Genomic DNA, 23,002 nt, shown 5'->3' with positions numbered 1-23,002 from the left:
ATTCTGGGACTAGGAATTTGTTTTCAGTACCAGAACAGAACTGAGCTGAGCTCACAGTTTCACTCCTGGCTCCCCCTGCTTTCTTCATTTCAGCAGCCTAGTAAATCCCGCTAAGTTCAATAGGTCTTAATTTTAAGTAAACGTGTGTAGGAATCTATGGCTCAGTCCTCAGATTGACTAAAACCCATATGACTGATTAATTATGGGAGCAATACAATAGGGATGCCAGGCACCCTATGCAAAGCAGGAGGGGTGCAGAGGTAATTTTCACCTCCACACTCCTCCCGCTCTGCATTTTTGCTAGACAGGCGTTTTTGCCCATCTAGCTGGGGTTCTGCAGAGTGAGAGGGAAGGGGGCTGGGGAGGCCGGAGGATTCTTCATAAGCCTCCTCACTCCCCTCCCCTCCCTGCCCACAGAACAGCCCCCCCCTTTGCATCTTTATCCATCAATACTAATATAAATCAATACAATACAAAGTTCTGAGTAGGTGGTATATTACTCCTGCAAGCCTTCACCTGCTACATCCAAATTTTAGCCAATATTGCTGGAAGGGGTGGTCACATTGGTTCATACTTTCAACTTTGGTGGGGGAATGTTCTACAGTGCAGGAGTTTTGGAACATGTTTGCTGATTACTGTCAGGAATGTCTTCATGTTAGACCACTGGAAACTCCTAAAGCAACGTTGCTTCATCTTTTTGAAGGTAATGCTCCTAGATTTGTGCATAAAGACCTTCTTAAGCAACTGTACACAGCTGCAACACTATATATAGCATGTAACTGGAAGTCCCCAAAGCAACTAACTAAAGAGAAGTGGATTAATACAATTTGGGAGACTATGAGTATGCATAAACTTACTCAGCAAGTGCGGCGAGCGAGGAAACCTAACCTGAAGAATAATATTATGGCAGCATGTGGTTTTCTGTTCATTTCCTGTGTTGCGGCACTTCAGACTTTTGATGAAGTTCCAACAAAGTACAGTTGCCTATACTTTTTTCTGGTTAATGCTCACAAACACACAAAACAGCATACATTCGCACACATTCCTTTTATATGTGTAGAACTTGCATTTTTACTTTCACTAGATATTGAGCTCCTACTTATGGTGTTTTATTGCAGATGTTCCATAACCATATCTGTTATAGACTAACATTTATAATTAGGGACTTCCGTTGTTTCTTTAGTGATTTTGATTTATTATGTATGTTCTTTTTGTTGCCTTCATTTTGTCAACCTTATTCCAAATTAAAATCAGATTTCATGAGGAGAAAGAACTGTCCCCTTTCCTTCCTCTCCAAGGTCACCTTTGAGACCTCAGCTGGCGTGGTTCTCTCCAGGCCGGCTGCGAGAGGAGAGGGAGGGGGCAGGGAGCTCAGACTCATGGGTGTGAGTTTGGGGCACGGTCTCTGACCTCAGATCCAAGAATCTGAAGTATCCTATCGCCCACTAGATCCTGTCTAGTGGCCATAATTGCTTGCAAGGGTGCTTCTGAAAATCCTATGCCCTGCCAGGCTGTTGCTGGCAGGACGGGAGGAGGACAGAGGCATTTTTCTTCCAAATAATTTTTAAAAATCAGCTAGACAGGCCCCTGAGCCTGTCTACCTTACTTACCAGTGGTGGGCAGGGACATGTGATGGAGAGGCCACAGGATACTTTGGATCCCAGCCCCTCCACTACCCGCCTACGATCCATTACCCTTATCACCCTCCCCAAAGCCATCTGAGGTCACTTTTTTGCAACCCCGAAAGCAGCTGCTGCAGTTCTTTCTATGGCGGCTGTCAGGGGATGAGGGAAGGGATCAGATGTCAGAATCCCCCTCCTGAGGTCATAGGAGTGTCTACTGCCTTGGGAGGGGAACTCAGAAATATCCCATGGTCCCTGGGACGCTCTCCCATGAAGATTATGAAGATTTCTTTAATTGGGAGACAGCCCTAAAACTAGTGGAGGCTGGTGGCTCCGATGTCAGTGGGGCAGTGAATCTGCTCTGGGTTTCAGTCAGAACCAGTCACAACCCTAAAGGAGCTATCCAAGTTCTGACTGGTTCTGGCTCAAACCCAGAGTGGATGGACCGCCCCACTGATATGGGAGCCAGCCACCAGCTTCCACTGTCTAAAATGAAATGGATATTATGAAGAAATGGGAAATGTGACATTTACACCAAAGAATGGTTTCCTCATCCCTTATTCCGATGCTTCTGCTGCTGCTAAGTAGCTTTGTGACTCCTCTGTGAGAATCTCATATTTCCATCTTTCATCTCCAGCTTGACCTCAGCATTCTTCGCAACTTCTAGAATTCAAGTGGGAAATAGGAAAAGAGATTCTCTCACACAAGAACTGGTCAAAGCCCTCTGATTAGAAATCTCGTTCTGGCAGCTTTTCACGACAACCCGCCTTCGTTTATTTTATTACATTTTAATCCCACTTTGTTTCCAAGGGACAAGGTGGCATACACAGTCATTTCTCCCCATTTTATCATCACAGCTATGCTGTGCCGTAGGTGAGGCTGAGAGAAAGTGGCCCAAACGTCATCTGCTGAAATTCCATACCTGAGTGGGGTTTGAACAGAGGCCTCCCCACTCCAAGTCCACAAGTAGGACATGAGGCCAACAACTCTTTCTTGATGTTATTTCTCAGCAGAAGCATCCTGCTTCCAATAATGGAGGTAATATGAGCATATCTGCAGCAGCCTAAAACCCCGCATTTAAAACAGGGCTTTCTGCTTCCATTTTAAATACAGGATCACGACTACCTCTCTTTACATGTGCTTCCCCCCCTTTCCCCCCTCCTTTCCCCCCTTATCTGAGTCTTCGATATGTTTCGCACTGTGGTCTAGCTCCTCTTATTGGGGGTTTTTCTCTTTTCATGAGGGAATTCAAACGGAACTTAAGCGCTGTAATTTGATAGCTCATTATCTCAGATATTTTAAAAAATGGAATAAAGGTCATTTAGTGTGGGAGACATCCTGGAGGTTGACGATGTCATCTAAAGGACCCACAAACTTCGGTGAGTAACCAATCTCAACAGCAGGATAAAAGCTCCATGTGAAGAAGCCCTATAAAGCCATCATATCTAGTAGCTCTTGATAGCCTTGTCCTCCATGAATTTCTCTAATCCCCCGTTAAAGCCATCCAAATTGGTGGCCATTAATACACCTTGTGCTAGCAAATTCCATAGTTTATGCTGTGTGAAGAAGAACATCATTTTATCTGTCCTGAATCTCCCACCATTCAGCTTCGTGGGATGACCCCAGCTTCTACTGTTATGAGAGAGGGAGAAACATTTCTCCCTTTCTAGGAAATTGTGCACCTTAATTCCAAATGCATACTAACTGCAAAACATCAACACACTGTAGATGAAAAGTGTTTGTCTGTGGCTTTTAGGCCTTCTGAGATGTCAGAAAGCAACGTCCTCCAGGACCACACAGAGAGCCAAACATTTGGGTATGCCTTTTCTGATAACATGCTACCCCAGGGATCCCTAAGCTTTTTGGGTCTGTGGCTTTCTGAAATTTTGAGAGTGTTGTGGGTGCTCTCACAATATGGCTGCCATTGGGGGTTTGCTCATACATAAAATGGGTGCCATGGTGGGCATGGCCAGTCATAAAAAATTAATTTCTCAGGAGGCAAACTGGTGAGAATAAAGGCTTCGCTACACGGGATGGATTGAGACTGGTTACTCGTGGAAGTTTGTGGGTCCTTTACATGATGCTGTCAAGCTCCAGAACCTCTCCCGTGCTTTCTGAACTTGATCCCACTTTTTTAAGACTGCGGATAATGAGCTCTTCAAATATTGCAAGTTGATTTTCTCTATGAAAAGGGGGAGTAGCGTTATACAGCCACAGTGCCATCTAGTGGCTGTATAATGAAACATATAGAGCTTGCAGCTAAAGGAACTCCGGGGGGGGGTGGAAGTGCGTGAAAAGGGGCGAGCTTAATCCCACAAAGAATACAGAAGCAGAAGCCCTTTTAAAGTTGTGGGATAAAAAGCCTGGTGTGGAGAAGCCCTAAAAGAAAAGTAACTTGTCCAAAACCCAAGTAAAAAGCAGAAGTGGATCTGAACTCCAAAACAGAAAAACATTCTGTTGAATCCAAAGAAAGTTGGTACTGGAGGGCAGAACTTTGCTTTGAAGCATGGCAACCTCCTCATTAATTAAAAAAATACCTTAATAAAATTAAAATTAGGAGGGGCAGAGAGCCTCGTGGGCACGAAGAGAGGTGTCTGCAGGCACACTGAAGCCCATAGTCACCATATGCAGACCACAGTGCTACCCAAAAGGAATCCTACATGATTGCCTTTTAGCATGTTTGCATATGTGTTTCATTAGAAACCAGTGAAATGGCCTTCATTATAACATTTAGGACATATGTGAAAGATGGCCTATATGTATTAGGGACACATGGGAAGAGGGGGGTAATATGTCTCCACCAGCTCTGCAGACAGATGCATATTTTCACCCCACAATAGGGTCCCCACTGTTGGAAGCCACATTACCCATTCTCTTATTGTAGGATAAAACCTTCCCCTGGTGCCAGGCTCTGTTGTCAATAGGGGCAGCTTTGTCCTCATTCTAACAGTGTCCCTGATTGCACCCTTCGGTTTTTTCCCATATGAATGAATGGGGACCATCCATTCCCATGATAAGAAGTAAAGGTTACCTCTGTGTTTTCCCCCATGGGGCAAATAGAGGGGATTTAAATTGGGAAAACAGCATGGGGGAAAGGGTTAACCCCAGGGCTTCATCCCAACTTGGATTCAAGACCACACACGCCTACTTTCAACTGTGTTTTTTAACTGTGAGAGATCCATTTGCAGACTTCTTGACGTCACATCTCATTGTGCTCTGAGACATGAGCCTCCCTGACTGTACTGGAGGCAGAGGTCACCCATTGACACAGGGAAAAATGCAGCTTTTGGTAGACACAGGGCTGGAGCCACCCAGACATTAAGATTCCTTTCCAGCACAGAAGTGGATTCTGCCAAAAAATCAAATAGCCTTGACTCACATGCTGCTGATGGTTTTGGCTTGGAAATCTAGTCCCCAATTAACCGTCGAATGATAAAAATATTGACTTGACCCTTGGACTGAAGTTGTGTTCCTTGGGTTCCCTTTAGCTAAGCCCTTAATTCTCTCCCAAGCCTCAAGTTATTAGTCATCAGACAGGAACTGCAGTACGACCTCCTTCCCATGCCCTTATATATTACTGTATATTGGCTAAGGCGCTTCTTGCAGTGATGTAAATAGCCCCCACTCTGTACATTTCTTTTATTATTCAAGACTTAGGAATTCTTAGAAGAATTCAAAATGGGGTTGGTGGGGAGGTTAGCCCACTGCCAGCTATTTTGAGACTCCTGTTCCTTATTTTGTGAGGGGGGACAGAGGACAAGGCTGAACATAACTGGCAGCCTCCTTCTTTGTCTCTTCGTCAAACCCTATGCACCTGCTGGCCTATATGTCTATGATCAGTAGTGGGGAAGGTTGCCCAGACTCTGGAATCCCAAAGCTTAAGGGCAGTATCCAACAGTGACATACCACAAACTTAAATAGTGCTAGTGGAACTCTGCTGAATCTTTCCATTGTACAAGTGGTTGGTTGTTACTCTCGAACAACCAGTTGTGCAAGCAGTTGCACAACAGGCTGCATGATGGGTGCAAGCAGTTGCATAACCAAAGCAGAATGCGCCCACGTTGCACAACCTGTCACACAAGCATAATGCAAAACTGCTTGTGCAGCCATGCTTGCGGAAATGTAACTTTAGTAGGATTCTTCTCTTGTGCATAGTTCAGAACCTAGTTACCACTAGCTGCAATGTCATTTGCGCAAACAGAATGACACAGTCGGACACTACCCTAAGACTCCACTTAAGAGTAGGGGGCAGTATCCTATGTTGCCCATGCACCAGTGGGACCCACTGCTAGCACAATAGGGAGCTAGGGGTTGTTAAAGCAACCCGAAATAAGCTGAAATGCTAGTTTCCGGAACACAGCAGGTCAGCAGATCTTGCAGAAAGGAGGCCTGCTGACCTGTCACTTCTGTGAGCACTTTTGTTCACTTCTGGGGTTCCTTTACCAAATGGCAACTCCCTGTCGTGCAACGCAGTGGGTCCTGCTGGTGCAACACAATCAGCAGAAGTGCAACGGCCCCATTGGATACCACCCAGAGTGGCCACTCATGAATTGCCAAAAAAGAGGAAACACATCCCCCCACAAAAAGTGGATGCCATTTTGCATAAAGTTTGCCTATGCTAATTTATACGCATAGGTGTAAATTTAGAAATAATCATTACAATTTAAATAGAAATACAGTACATCTCAGCATAGTGTGGAAGACTGTGACCAGGTGACCTGTGCGCCTGCCTGTTCAGTCTGCTGTCCAGGTGCTCACTGGTGATGGACAACAGTTCTTGTGGTTCTTTATTTTTAAACCAGAATTGGACAGGACAGTCCTTTAAACAGAGGATGCCTTCAAATAAAAGACAGTCCTCTGGCAGCCCTTCAAGAGAGGACACATGGCCATGCTAATGAAGAGGCAAGGCTTAGCGATGTCTTATCTGGGGCCTTGCATTATGCGGCTGCCAACCCTTAAAAGACAAAAATCTCATACCTAAGCAGGACCCAGGGAAGTGGCCCAATAGCTAAGGGATGGAAGTAGAGTTGTGAAGGATCAGAAAAAATGAAAAACTTGGGGACAAGGAGTTGGTTTTTTAAAAAAAATTGTTTTGGAAGATATTTTCTCCCTAATTTCCCCCCTGGAAAAATGGGGAATTTATTTATTTATTTATTTATTTATTTAGGGTGTTTTTACCCCACTCTTCAGCCGAAAAAGGCTCTCAGAGTGGCTTACAAAGATGAATATTAAGACAGTCCCTGCCCTCAGGCTTACAGTCTAAAAGACATGACACAAAAGGAAAAGGGATTGGGAGGAAGGAGGGGAAGGAAAGCAAATACACCAATGACTAATGTATAGGACCAAGCTGTTAAGGGCTCCTTGGAGGTCTCTCTCTGTCTAAACCAGTAGCCAAGTCCACACACAGACAAAGGAATTCGTTTCAAAGTTTTATTCTTCTTTTACAACTCAACAACTATACCGATTGCAACTACATCTGAGCAGCACAGTATCCTATGCCCTAAGTTGGAACAGTTGGTCCCCGTTTGAAAGGGAATTACTGGCAGACCCCTGAACTTAAGGACTAGGGAGAGTCCCTCCCCTTTTCCCTTGGAGCCTCTGGGCGCAGCCGTTGTTTGCACGCCAACCGGGCACTCTGCCTCCTTTCCGCGCCCTCCATCTGGCGCCGCTCTCTGCGTCGGCGTCGCGCATCCACCAAGTTTGCTATCCGCTCTCTGTTACTCCCTGGACTGCTATCTAAGCTAGGAATGTTGGTGGGAGGAATCTCCGTCAGCTGTTGGCCCTGGGAAAGAGGAGTGCGCTCCCTTCCCAGGAGCGACTGCTCTTCCTCAGAATCAGAACTACTCTGGGATTCTATGGGCTCAGTGTCCACCCTGACATCAGGCTGGTCTCCCCCCTGTGATGATGTTACTCCCAGGAGGCAGAGGTGCAGCCCCCCAGTGGCCCCTCGGTTCTCTAGCTGATGGATGAGGCCAGAGTCTGCAGTCCCAAGGACAGTAGTGGGGAAACACTAAAAAAAAACAAAAAACACCCCACCCAGCCCCAACCTTGCACAATATTTCCTCTTTCAAAATAATGAGGCAGACTTTAAAAATTAAGAACCAGGATTTTAAAATAATACTATTGCTACAAAAATCCCAGATTCAAAGGAAATAATTGGAGAGTACATGATGGCCATATACTTTACTTTTGCTAGCCTGAATGGGATCCCAAACCTCTGCGGGCCAAAGCTCAATACTTGGTGCAGAAAGAACACCTGTCACCTTGTCAATATCAGTGTTTCAAAGTTGGTGGACTGCGCCCCACAGATTCAAACAGACACTGCTTCCAAACAAAGCAACAAGTTTTATTTAAACACAGACTCCTGCCCGGGCTCTCTCAGGCTGTGGCTACTCTCTCCTCAGCCAGAAGCAATGGGTGTTGCCCTTAACATCTTCCTGGTTCCTCCCAGGAAGCGTAACCCGTGCAAGCTGAATCCAGCAGTTATTTCGTCTTCTTACAGTCAGGACTGGCAGCCATTTTGCAGTTACATGCACACTGCAGCACCCAAACCTGCACTGAACAAACAGCTGCTCAGACTGAGAACCGTAAATAGCAGTTATAGAAGGCCAGGTGGGACCATATTGGCGCCACAAGCCACCTGGTCATGTTGGGCCTGAAAGTGGCAGGACTTACTCTGGCCATCTGTAGTATGGCCAGCAAAGGCTAGGCCACGGTTCATTCTGCCTGTAAGGTGCCCTGGTGCCTCGGGTGGTAGAGTGCTATTTCCCCCAGCATTCCTCCCTCAACCAAATTGACTGGTTGACCACTGACTCCTGCCTTGTGGGAAGATGAGCGACATCTCTGCTGAGAAAGCATCCCCTGGGTTTCCAAACAAAAGAGATGCATGGATAAAATGTGTTTTCGGCTTTGAAGGAAGGATCAATCTCCAGAGATGGGAGACACATGCTGTATCAGTGAACTTTAAGCATTCGAGAGAAATTAAAAACCCTTTCATCTCAACTGTAGAAGTAACAACAGGACACAGACTTTTTACCTTCAAGCTCGCTTTCAAGACCAAGATTTTGATTCTCTAAAGGCTGTAAATTTTTTTGCAGATATGCTGTTTCCCCCCCCCCTTTTAAATTTGATATTTATATATGCTTTTTTATGTTACAGTAATTTGGCATCTGTACCTGTGAAATACAACACAGGTAAAGATGAAGGTTCTGTATTTCTAAGGATCACACATTAAGCTCTGAAGTGGTTCAGGAAGCACCAGGAAATGCAGATGAAGTCCTTTGAGTTACGGATGAAACTGCCCATCTTACTGATCATGTCTCCTACAGATTATGTTCTTGTTCTGTAGAGTATGAACTTGTCTAGTATGTTCTTTGTGCTGGGATCTTAATTTCAGGACACATGACCAGTTTGCAGGGGAAAGCCTTTTTGTCTGGTGTGAACCCACATTCAGAGGCTGACAGAGATGTACCAAATACATATTATTCATGTTTGGTAAGTAAGTGCCTTGCTCATCTTACTAAGACGTTTATCCAGATGATCTACTGCAGCCTTCCCCAACTGGGTGCTCTCCAGATGTTTTGGACTTCAACTTCCACTGGTCCCAGGCAGCCTGGCCAATGGTCAGAAATGCTGGGAGTTGTAGTCCAAAGCATCTAGAGGGCACCAGGTTGGGGAAAGGTGATCTACTGTAAGTCTTCTCATACTGCATTTTAGCCTTTGCAGATAATCTTGAATGTCACATTTCAAAGGCAATAGTACAACATCTAAATCATACACATTGAGCTTTGTTTGGGGAATGTAGGGTAGTATAAATGGGGTTTATCCTATTTTATCTTCACAGCACTTCAGTGAGGGAGGTTGACCTGGATGATCAGATTAGCTTCATGGCTAAACAGGGACTAGAACCCAGGTATCTCTGTTCCAACTTCAGCAGTCTACCCATTGCACGTTAGCTCCCCAGTTCTCCCAAAACAAATCTGAAATGTGTAACTTTCTGCCCAGTGATATCTGAGCACTACATGAGGAGCATTTCCTTTCCTCCTGTTCTGCTACATAACCTCTAGGAGGCACTGTGCTATAGCAGAATAGTGCAAATACACCGAGGAAATAATACTTCATTGACTGAATGCTGCATTTTCCCTGCTCTAAAAAAAACTTGCTGAAAATGCTGGTTAGACACAGAAGTGAAATGATGTCATCTAAAGAACCCATAAATAACTGTGAGTAGAGAATGATGACCACACAATAATTGCTTTATGTAGAAAAGCCCAGAGTCTATTGGGACATCACCTTTGTGGGGTGGGAGCCACTGTAGCACAGCTCATTCCTGTACAACCTTAAATTGTAGTAGACCACCTTGATGGCTTTTTAGCAAATAAGACAATATATAATTGAAGATGATGATGATGATAATAATAATAATTACAAAGGTAGAACATGGGGTTCTCAGACATTTTCCCATCCAGGCACTGAATGGGCACAACCCAGCTTAGCTTCAACAACATGGCTACATCAAGTGCCCCCAGACCATGTAATGCCAGCACTCTTTCAGGACCGTAAAGAAGGCCATGATGCAGTTTTCTTCCTACATCAGTGTTCAGATGGTTAACACTGAAAAGAGAAGAAGCCATGTTATAAACTTCTCCCACATGATTTGGGGGCAGCAGGAGCGGTGGTGGTTCTGACATTTATATTTGTGACACAAGATGGAGCTTTACTGTAGTGTCAGGACCTGCCAAAGCTAGAACCCAGAACTCTCAGCTCTGCGTGCAGCTGCCCCATGTGGTGAGTGACAGATCTGCAGATTGGAGTATCTTTCTGGGCAGTTAAATATTCACAGGCTTTGAATTGGCCCCACTCAACCAGGCTGGCCATTTGGCCTTCCTAAACAGGAAAGGCTACAAAAGGCTTTCTGGCTGAGTTGAGACTTTGCCTGAGCAATGCAGTGTTTTGATGTGTCCTTGTTTTGTTCCAGATGGTGGTGTCAGCCAGATGGGGTTCTAGACCAGAGTGGTGATGGTGGGGCTAATCCCAAGTTCGGGTTCCAGCAAGGGAAGTAAAACAAAGTCAAGCACATTCACGTTCAGGTTCCAATAAGGCAAAGTCAAACAAAGCAGAGGTCAGAATCTGATAAGGCAAAGTCAAGGAAAGCAGGTAGCACTATGGATAATTCTGTGTTAATCCCAGGCAAGAGAGTCACCCAAGCAGACCCAGACGGAGCCTTAAGCAGAGATGCAGCATCATCTGGCTGACTCACTCTACCACTGGTGAGCAAAACCTCTACAGTTAAAGAGGTTAGCAGCTGTTGACTCCAATGGTGCAGGGGAGACCGTGCTTCTTCTTAGGCTTCTAGACTGAAGTCCAAGCTGGCAGCATAACATCCTCAGGCAAAACAGACTCCTCCTGTGCTGCAGCTTCCGGGGTAGTGGGCACATCCAGGGCAAATCCCCCTCTCACTCAGATAATTCCTCCGAATCCCCAGCTTCGTCCCCCTAAAATGGGGAATCAGACTCTGGGGTTACGACAGTCCTTCAGCTCTGATGCGTGACTTAGTCCCTCGGCCCTGACACAACTCCGTGGTCCCCTCCAACTGCTGTCTGTGGCTCAGCCCTGTCACACAGCAGCTCCCGTGTTGCAAAGCTAATATCAGAACAGATATTCTTTTGGAGACACTGAACAAAATTGCAATATACTTCCTTCCTGACCATCTGCTCCCATCGGTAGTACATGCCCTGGTCTCCTCTCGTTTAGACTACTGTAATGCACTGTACGTGGGGTTACCCTTGAAGACAGTTCGGAAGCTGCAGCTGGTACAGAACGCAGTGGCTCGCCTGATTAAAGGCAGCCGCCGGTGAGATCACATCATTCCAGTGCTGAAGGAGTTGCACTGGTTACCAGTTGTTTTCCGGGCCAAATTCAAGGTGTTGGTTTTGACCTTTAAAACCCTATATGGTTCTGGGCCAGCCTATCTTAAGGAGCTCCTCCAGCAACACCAGACAGGCCGCTTAACAAGATCAGCCTCGGATGGCCTTTCCTCTGTCCCATCAGCCAGGACAGCTAGACTGGTGGGGACGAGGGAGAGGGCCTTTTCTGTGGTGGCCCCCACTCTGTGGAACTCCCTCCCTAGGGAACTCCGCCATGCCCCCTCTTTAATGAGCTTCCGTCGTGCATTAAAAACGTGGTTGTTCAGGCAGGCATTTGGAGTGGGTTAGGGTATTTTAGAAAATGTTTTTATTGTAGAATTTTATTGGTTTAAACTGTTTTATTATATGTTTGTACATCACCCAGAGTGGCTGGGTGACCAGCCAGATGGGCGATTAATAAATTAAATAAATAAATAAAATTGTAAAATGTGAGCCCTCTGGAAATAGGACATTGGAACATAGGAAGCTGCCTTCAAGTGAGCCAGGTCATTTGTCCATCTAGTCCAGTATTGTCAACACTGACTTGTAGCGGCTTTCCAGGGTTACAGAAAGGGGTTTGTCCAGCTCTATGTGGAGATGCCAGGAATTGAACCTAGGATCTTCCGCATGCAAAGCATGTGCTCTACCACTGAACTACGGCCCCTCCCATATGTCCTAGCATATATGTCCTAACCCACTCCCAGCATGCCTTTGGCACAAATATGGGACAAATAGCCTTTAAAATGGGCAAGAGAGCAGTATCCAATTTATTGCACAGGTGTGGGTTCAACAGCACAACTTCAATATTATGAGGGGTGGGGGCTGAAGCCTGCCATTACATCAGGAGCTCTGGCCTAGGCACTACTTAAATTAGGGGTGGGCAAGTGTGGTGGATTGGAAGGCCACATTGCCCCACCACAGGCCACAACCTTCCCCCCCCCCCACCAGGAGAGGCCACATCACAATCACAATTGGCTTTGTGGATTGCACAACTTGTGAGGATTGTGCACTAAAAACTAATATTGAATTTGAGGATTGTATTTAGCAGGTGTGGGGGGGGGACAATTCTGTAGGGAAATGGCGCTGGGAATCCAGCAGTGGTGGCAGCTGGGGGATGTGAAGCTCAACCCCCCTCCATGGGGGTCTGTATGCGGCCCACATGTTGCCACCCCTGTCTTAAATCATCCCCGTTGGGCAAGAATCGACATTCCATTAGAAATGCAAGCATTACCATGCCTCCTGCCTATAATGCTGCTATTCGGCATCTGATAGTCCCTTTGCTTTACTAATAAACATTTTTGCTTCTTGGCCTCAGAATGGCTTTAGATCTTGGATTGCTCATTATCATCTCCATTCTGCAAAAAACAAAACCCCACAGCTCCTGGTACTGACAAAACGTGTGAAACTGCAGCAGTGCCAGATTTCCCAGCCACATCAGCCAGCTTGAGCTGACAGATTTTAAGCTCTTGTTCATGTTATATTTGAAACATATATAAGACTTTATCTGGTCTCCTGTCAGCTATTCTGCGAACAGCTCTATGGCTTGCAGGACTGACAGTCTAAGGCTCGACAATCTCCTTTCTTCCTCCTCCTCCTGTCCCCCACACCTTGGGTCTTGCAGAGCATGGCCCTGTGCGCCATACCGCACCTCAAAAATGAGTCCAAAAATCCACCTGAAAGACAGGGCTCTGCGCAGGCAGTCACCTGCTAAATGCCTAATTATTGAAGAGGAGCTAGAAAGTGGGCTGACCAGGCTGAGTAGCAAAGCTTTATGGTGTCTCCATAGGTCTGCCTAGGTCAGGAGCAGGGAACCTGCAGCCCATAGGCCAAATGCAGACCTCCAATCCTCTCGATTCAGACCTCTGGACTCTCTCTGGGTCATGGGTTATTGATATTATTTACTCCTTCCTACTCTGTCCCCCCCCCTTCATGGATCACTGCCTTGTTGTTGCGAAGGGGCTTGCGTAACTCAGTGAAGCCATAAGCTATGCCGTGCAGGGCCACCCAAGACGGACAGGTCATGGTGGAGAGTTCTGACAAAATGTGGTCCACTGGAGAAGGAAATGGCAACCCACTCCAGTATTCTTGCCAAGAAAGCCCCATGGAACGTATCACAAGGCTAAAAGATATGACGCTGGAAGATGAGCCCCTCAGGTCGGAAGGTGTCCAATATACTACTGGGGAAGAGCAGAGGGTATTTCCAAGTAGTGCCAGAAAGAGTGAAGCGGCTGGGCCAAAGCCAAAAGGACACTCAGCTGTGGATGTGTCTGGTGGTGAAAAGAAAATCCGATGCTGTAAAGAACAATATTGTTTAGGAACCTGGAATGTAAGATCAATGAATCAAGGTAAGCTGGAGGTGGTCAAACATGAGATGGAAAGATTGAACATCGACATCTTGGGAATCAGTGAACTAAAATGGAGAGGCATGGGCGAATTTAATTCAGGTGACCATCATATCTACGACTGTGGGCAAGAATCCCTTAGAAGAAATGGAGCTCATAGTCAACAAAAGGGTGGGAAAAGCAGTCCTGGGGTACAATCTTAAAAATGATAGAATGATCTCAGTACGAATCCAAGGCAAACCATTCAACATCACAGTAATTCAAGTCTATGCCCCAACCACTGATGCCGAAGAAGCTGAAGTTGATCGGTTCTATGAAGACCTACAACACCTTCTAGAACTAACATCAAAAAAAGATGTCCTCTTCATCATAGGGGATTGGAATGCTAAAGTAGGAAGTCAAGAAATCACGGGGATAACAGGCAGGCATGGCCTTGTTGTACAAAATGAAGCAGGACAAAAGCTAATAGAGTTTTGCCAAGAGAACACGCTGATCATAGCAAACACTCTTTTCCAACAGCACAAGAGGCGACTCTACACATGGACATCACCAGATGGTCAATATCGAAATCAGATTGATTATGTCCTTTGCAGTCAAAGATGGAGAAGCTCTATACAGTCAGTCAAAACAAGACCTGGAGCTGACTGTGGCTCAGATCATGAGCTTCTTGTTGCAAAATTTCAGCTTAAATTGAAGAACGTAGGGAAAACCACTAAACCATTCAGGTATGACCTCAATCATATCCCTGATGAATATACAGTGGAGGTGAGGAATAGATTTAAGGGATTAGACCTGATAGACAGAGTGCCTGAGGAACTATGGACGGAGGTCCGTAACATTGTTCAGGAGGCAGCAACGAAATCCATCCCAAAGAAAAAGAAATGCAAGAAAGCAAAGTGGCTGTCTGAGGAGGCTTTACAAGTAGCTGAGGAAAGAAGGGAAGCGAAAAGCAAGGGAGAAAGGGGAAGATATATCCCACTGAATGCAGAGTTCCAGAGAATAGCAAGGAGAGACAAGAAGGCCTTCTTAAATGAGCAATGCAAAGAAATAGAGGAAAACAACAGAATGGGAAAGACTAGAGATCTCTTCAAGAAAATTGGAGATCTCAAGGGAACGTTTTGTGCAAAGACGGGCATGATAAAGGACAAAGAAGGCAGGGACCTAACAGAAGCAGATGAGATTAAGAAGAGGTGGCAAGAATACACAGAAGAACTATACAGGAAAGATCTTAATGTCCCTGATAGCCATGATAGTGCGGTCACTGAACTTGAGCCGGACATCCTCGAGAGTGAAGTCAAGTGGGCCTTAGGAAGCATTAGTAACAACAAAGCTAGTGGAGATGACAGTATTCCAGCTGAGCTATTTAAAATCCTAAAAGATGATGCTGTTAAAGTGCTGCATTCAATATGCCAACAAATTTGGAACACTCAACAATGGCCGCAAGACTGGAAAAGGTCAGTTTACATTCCAGTTCCAAAGAAGGGCAATGCCAAAGAGTGTTCAAACTACCGCACAATTGCGCTCATTTCACATGCCAGCAAGGTGATGCTCAAAATCCTACAAGCTAGGCTTCAGCAGTATGCAAACCAAGAACTACCGGAAGTACAAGCTGGGTTTCGAAGAGGCAGAGGAACTAGAGATCAAATCGCCAATGTTTGCTGGATCATGGAGAAAGCAAGAGAATTCCAGAAAAACGTCTATTTCTGCTTCATTGACTACACTAAAGCCTTTGATTGTGTGGATGACAACAAACTGTGGCAAATTCTTAAAGTGATGGGAGTACCAGACCACCTTACCTGTCTCCTGAGGAACCTGTACGAGGTCAAGAAGCAACAGTAAGAACCAGACATGGAACAACCGAGTGGTTCAAAATTGGGAAAGGAGTACAACAAGGCTGCATATTGTCACCCTGCTTATTTAACTTATATGCAGAGTACATCATGAGAAACGCCGGGTTGGATGAATCACAGGTCGGAATCAAGATTGCCGGGAGAATTATCAACAACCTCCGATATGCAGATGATACCACCCTAATGGCAGAAAGCGAAGAGGATCTCAAGAGCCTCTTGTTGAGGGTGAAAGAGGAGAGTGCAAAAGCTGGTTTGAAACTCAACATTAAAAAAACGAAGATCATGGCATCTGGCCCCATCACTTCCTGGCATATAGAAGGGGAAGAAATGGAAGCAGTGACAGATGTTACTTTCTTGGGCTCCAAGATCACCGCAGACGGTGACTGTAGCCATGAAATTAAAAGACGCTTGCTCCTTGGGAGAAAAGCTATGGCAAACCTAGACAACATAGTAAGAAGCAGAGCCATCACCTTGCCGACAAAGGTCCGTCTAATCAAAGCTATGGTTTTCCGAGTGGTAACGTATGGTTGTGAGAGCTGGACTATAAGGAAGGCTGAGCGCCGAAGAATTGATGCTTTCGAACTGTGGTGGTGCTGGAGAAGACTCTTACGAGTCCCCTGGACTGCAAGGGTTCAAATCAGTCCATCCTAAAGGAAATCAACCCTGAGTGCTCATTGGAAGGACAGATACTGAAGCTGAAGCTCAAATATTTTGGCCACCTAATGCGAAGAGAAAACTCCCTGGAAAAGACCCTGATGCTGGGAAAGACTGAAGGCAAAAGGAGAAGGGGACGGCAGAGGATGAGATGGCTAGATAGCATCACCGATGCAATGAATATGAACTTGAGCACACTCTGGGAGAGAGCACAGGACAGGAAGGCCTGGCGTGCTGTGGTCCATGGGGTCACGAAGAGTCGGACACGACTGAACGACTGAACAACAACAACTCTGTCCCCAAACTATAAAGTTGATGGAGGGATCTTCAACAAACTGGGGGAAGGAGAATGCCTTCTTTGTAGATGCCATCTTTGTAGGCTTCCATCCCTTTATAGCAGGGGTGTTCAACCTTAGGCCCATGGGCCAAATTCCAGCCTGCCTGGGGCCCCAATCTGGCCCTTTGGCGTTCCCCAAATGGTGATGCCTCCTTTCCTTGGCTATACACCCTTTCCCCCAACCATTTGGTGGTTTCCTGGCTTTTGCACAGTTTTTTCCCATTCTAAACTACTGAAATTAGAGCTGTGCGCAAAGGGCCTCTCCACCTTCCTTGTGGGCAGAGAAATTTGGGAGACAATTTTGCCGAATTTTCCAGGAGGATAAATTCAGAACAGTTACTTCCAGGTAGGGCTATCTTTCTTTTGGGGCAAGGGTTTTGGGGGGGGGGGTTGTGCTGCAACAGCATCAACTGTCTTAGCAGGCTGGCCCCCAGTTTGCATTCACCACAATGCAGGTGGGGGCAGTGTTGTGTCTAGCTACAGGGATGCAGTGGAGTTACTGCTCTGCCAAAATCTGTCCTCCAATTTCCTGAAAGTTTTCTCCCCCCCGAAACAGGCTTCCATTGTTTTGCCTCATTCAAGATGTTTCCTAGTGTATTTTAGTGGTGTTTTTGAGCTTACCTAATCACAACTAGCCTCCCAGGCTGCCTGCATGTCCTGATCTGAAAAAGCCCTGTGGGAAAAATGACCTCATGGTGCCTTAAACTGGGCTTTAATTGAAGTGTAGGAAGCTGAGGAGGCTACAGGTGGCCAGAGGGATGATTGTACGATGAAAAACAGGACACTCGGGCTCACTCCTCGGCCACCTCCTAAGTCAGTCAGCCCAAGAAACCCAAGCCCAGCCTTTGAGAATTTCTCCAAAATTCTGTCACCATTGAATTTCTTTTCGAAAGCAATTTCTTTTCTATCAGATTGAATGAGAATGGCTGAAAAAAATGTGGGAGAAATTTTCAGCACAGCATTAATTGAAATGCCTCTCCTAAAGCTTAGATACTGTCAGGAAGAGCTGTAAGCTACAGTGTGCTGGTATTTTGGCTTTGTCCCCTTTGGCCTTTCCCACCACAGGAATGCAGCCCCTGAGAGTGTCTCGAAAACTGAATTCAGTCCTCAGGCGGAAAGCGGTTTGACACCTCTGCTTTATAGGTTGCAGTTGCACACGTATTCTCTCCCCAACTGACCACTAAGGGAACGTGAGGATTCTGCCTTTGTTTGAATGTTTTTATTCCAACTAGTGAAAGGGCGGGTTGTAAGCAAAATGCAACACGTTTATTTTATAACATGCCAAATAACACATATTTTTGTTCACAATTTATTTATTTATTCTATTATTTATTTATTTCATTTCTATACCGCCCAATAGCCGAAGCTCTCTGGGCGGTTCACAAAAACTAAAACCAAACAACACACAATAAAACAATTTAAAATATATAGAACATTAAAAACACAATATAACAATACAACCACAATAAAACCTAGCAGCAGTACAGGAGTTTAAAATACAGATTTAAAACAGCAAAGATAAAAATTTAGAAAGCTAAAATGCCTGGGAAAATAAAAAGGTCTTCACCTGGCGCCGAAAGGAGTACAATGTAGGCGCCAGGTGAACCTCACTAGGGAGCTCATTCCAGAGCCGGGGTGCCACAACAGAAAAAGCCCTCCTCCTAGTGGCCACCCGCCTCACTTCCTTTGGCAGGGGCTCACGGAGAAGGGCCGCTGATGATGATCTTAAGGTCCGGGCAGGCACATATGGGAGGAGGCGATCCTTCAGGTAACCTGGCCCCAAGCCGTTAAGGGCTTTGAATGTTAACACCAGCACTTTGAATCGGGCGCGGAAATGGACTGGCAGCCAGTGCAGCTGGAAAAGTACTGGCGTAATATGAGCTCGCAGGCTAGTCCCTGTTAACAATCTTGCTGCCCTATTTTGGACCAGCTGAAGTTTCCGGACCGTTTTCAAAGGCAGCCCCACGTATAACGCATTGCAGTAATCCAGACGAGAAGTTATCAGAGCATGGATCACTGTAGCTAGGCTATCTCTGTCCAGATAAGGGCGTAGTTGGTATACCAGCCTAAGCTGATAAAAAGTGCTCCGTGCCACTCAGTTCACCTGTGCCTCAAGTGACACTTCTGGATCCAAGAGCACCCCCAAACTACGAACCTGATCCTTTAGGGGGAGTGCAACCCCCTCCAGAACAGGTTGAATATCACCCACTCTGGGGGTAACAGGTAAGCTCCAGACACTATATTATTGCCTTGGCATAATACATCTCTGTGCATTGTTGTTCCACGTTTGTACAGCAGCATTGTGAAGAAATTAATTGGTGACTCCAGATTAGGAATGGATGAATCTGTCGTTTTTGGTTTTGCTCAGTTTCTCATATGTATTTTCATACAGATTTCACCTAATCTATGCATTTTTATATGTACTTTTTTCTAATCTACACGTTTTTGCAAGCCACTTCCTCAATTTTTGGACATTATTTTCACTACTACATGCATTTTTGTGCCCCAAATATATGCATGTTTGTACCCGTATTTTAATTGGAGAACTGCATTGTAAAATTTAGAAAAGTGCAAATACTGATGTACAACCTTTTCCTTCATCCCTACTCCAGATGTATCTGTTGGAGCTGTTATTGTTTTTTTTTGGGGGGGGGGATCATTTTTTATTATTATTTTCACAAATCATAAGATATAACAAGAAAGAGAGAAAAACCAACAACAGAGAGAGGCACTTATAAAATGTCAAAAATAAGGACTCAAACCATCCATGAATGTAGAATACATTACAAAAACTGACCAATTTGGAATAAGCTTGTTTACAGAACCTTGTTCTTTTCTATCTTCTTAAATACATCGCATTTATCATGTAAACCATGTCCCAGACCTTCTGGAACCAATCTCCGTTAGACAGAATCTTGGTCTTCTTCCAGAAAACAGTTATCAGTATTTTACTAACTGTTAAAAGGTTAACAGTAAGCCCCAAGTCACAAGTTAAATTTAAGTCTTTGGGGGCATAATCCTATACATGTTTAAAGAGAAAAAAGTCATAAAATTCCCAGCATTCCCCAGCCGGCCGTGCTTTTTCTGTCTAAAAATGCATAGGATTGCACCCTTAAACACACAATGGGGTGCTGTTATTGTTGTTATTAGGGGAGGGGCTGTAGCTCAGTGTCAGAGCACATGCTTTGCATGCAGAAAATCCCAGGTTCAGTCCCCGGGATCTCCAGACAGGGCTGAAAAAACTCCTTTCTGTAGCCCTGGGAATCTGCTGCCAGTCAGTGTCAACAATACTGGGCTAGCCAGACCAAGAGTCTCACTCAGTATAAGACAGCTTCCTACGTTTCGTATCTTAGCGTCCCTGGATGGAGAAATCTGAAAGGGGGATGTATGAAAAATCTTTTCAAATCCAGTTTTAGAGAGGCCACACTTCTTCACATGTTTTGCACTATAACTCCCATCAGCCCTGTCCACTGCCAATCCTGGCTGTGCCTGATGGGACTTGGAGGCCAGAACCTCTGGAGGGACCCGGGTTGGCAGAGGCTAACTTAGCCCCTGCTCCTCTGCTGGACTGAGATTTTCCTGCATCCCTCAAGGGACTGGATCCAGCACTTCTCCACAGTGAGCTTTTCTTCCACGTACTGACATTTCACATATCTCTGTGCAATACCAAGCCACTAGCGGAAAGATAGTAGGCCCAGGGATTTTTAAAACCAATAAAGAAAAAAAGGCCAGGTTTACATTTGTATTCATCCATTTAGAGTGCAATCCTATGCATATTTAGACAGAAAGAAGTCCTACAAATCCCAGCATGCCCTACAAAGCTCTCTCCCCCCAGCCCCTTCAAAAAAAATTGTTTGAAGAATTAACCTTGAATTTCCCATAACCTTGGGAAATGTTAGGGCAGTCTTCTTTCTCTCCCTATCTAGCCTTATTCTTTCTCTCCCCTCTCCTCCTTTGCCTTGCTGTTTCCCCCTCCCTCCCAGTCTCCAGCCTCACTATTTCTGCCCCCACCTCTTTAACTCACTCTTTCTCCCCCTCCTACCCCCAAGCTTTGCCCTTTCTCTACCCCTTCACCTTGCTGTTTCTGCCCGACCCCACCCTCCAGTTTTGGTAGTTCTATCCCCACCTCTTTACCTTGCTATTTTCTCCACCCTCCCAGTCTCTAGCCTTGCTGTTTCTCTCCCCCACCCCCACCCCTTTAGCTCGCTTTTGACTAGCCAGGCCCCCACAGCAGCCATTATGTAACTAGCCATGGGAGCCATTTTGTGGTAGTGCCCACAGCAGTTTCTCAAATTTCCAAATGTGCCCACAGGTCCAAAAAGATTGGGGACCCCTGGTCTAACCAATCAATTAAAAAAAAAGTTTCATGTTTATTTCCTTTTTTCTGTGTTTTAGGTCTGGGGGAAAGAAGAAGGTTATCTACTGTAAAAGCTAGATCCAATGGTAAATTTATACAGCTGTCATCCCTAAATGCGCCTTGACTGCTTTCATCTTCTTCCCTTTTAAGTCAGCCTGTGTACCAAACTCCCGACTTCTGATTTGTAACCACAGTTACAAGCATTAAGCATTTCATACGGAAAAATGCATGTGCCGTCAGTTTCAATACAGTTTCGCCACTGTGGCCCTGTTCTTTGATCTTGAGACGCTGCTTAGTAAAAAGTCACTGGTGTATAACTGCCCCCATCTGGTTTCTCATGTGGTCAGTGTCAGAATCATTAGAACAACTGTCCTAAGTGTGATAATAATTGCAGAAAAGAGAACTTTGATTCTTATCAACCCCAACTCAAGAAAGACAGCAAATGCTGATTTCATCCCGCTTCACCCCTGCTGCTGCCCCCGCCAACCTGCGATGTGGATACAGTTGTTTTTACCGTCACCCAAGACGTTCCTGTCAGTACAAGGAACAATCCTGAATTGGTTTTCTGATCTGGTTGCAGTTTTTCATCCCAAAAATTGGCCTGCAAAGTGTGTGACCGGCTAAGTCAAATGGAGCCCAACAGCTGTGTATGACTGCCAACCAGAGAACATAGGAAGCTGCTTGATAAGGAGTCTGACCGTTGGTTTGTCTAGCTTGGGATTGTCAACACAGGGACCTGGTTTGCACAACACGACAGCCCACCGTGGTTTAATTTACCCGCCAGGGCTATCGCATCATGCCAGGCATCCACAAGCACCATTTTTGCATCCTGTTTTCCACAGCGGTCAGTAAGAAGCCCAAAACCAGGGCATCAAGCTCCCCTCAAGCCATGGCTTTTGTTTAATTTCTGATTTTTGTTCTTAGCCGTCTTGAGCTCCCAGGAGGAAAGGTGGGGTATAAATGCATAATAATAATAATAATAATAATAATAATAATAATAATAATATAATCTCTTGACTGGCTGGGCTGTGTCAGGAATGACTTTGCCTATATAGCACATAATACAAATATATTGATTTATATGATGCAGTATTAATAAATGTTTCTAAACATTCAGTCTTAGAAGTGAGTGCTTGAAGTCAATGGGACTTGTGAGTAAAGATGGCACTTCAGCTGGCAATGGTGATTACATTTATGTTGAAAGGATGTATGTGGGGTGGCGAGGAAAAGTGCGGGGGAGAGGAATGGAATGGAGTGGCTGGAACCCTCAACAAAAGCGCTTCACGCTGCAACATTTTGTTGCTGGCTCCACTTGTAAATAATTATTATTGGCATCTGTTGCTGTTATTTATATAGAACCAACAGCATGTATGGTGCTTTTCAATGTATTAAGAAGAAAATAGGTCCTTGGCCCCAATATCATATGTAATTATATTTATTGTTTCTTAAGGTCCGGTGCTGCTTGTCAGAACAAAATTAAACCCCTGCCTGCAGGCGCAAAGTCTAGAAAGTCTAATAACAATTTAGTGCTAAACAGAAAGGCCTCTGAGCATGTTCAGAGTAAATCTCCCCCCAACATTGCTGGGTGAATTTAAAGGCAATGCTTCCAGGTGAAGGGGCTTGGTTCCCAAGATATGTGCTCTAGAACTCCCATGTTGGCCACTTACTCATTGCCAACAAAAGAGGACATGCACCACCCAAAAAGAGAACAAAAGAGGATACAAACTTGCATAAAATGTTCTCATGCTAATTTATATGTGTAGATGCAAAGTTAGAAATGATTATTAGAATTTTAAAAAAAAATTCACAGCCAGCCAGCCTATTAATTTCCCATTCCAAATCAATGCAAATAAAATACTTTTTTTTTTTCAATTAAGTCGCACCCCTCTCACAGTTCCCCTTGAATTAGTAGTTCCCCTTGAATTAAATTACCCC

This window comes from Heloderma suspectum, chromosome 4 (assembly GCF_057233095.1).
Source record: "Heloderma suspectum isolate Gila_16-S chromosome 4, 16-S_ref, whole genome shotgun sequence".
Lineage (NCBI taxonomy): Eukaryota > Metazoa > Chordata > Lepidosauria > Squamata > Helodermatidae > Heloderma > Heloderma suspectum.
The sequence above is the reverse complement of the archived record's forward strand: the minus strand, read 5'-3'. Positions refer to the sequence as shown.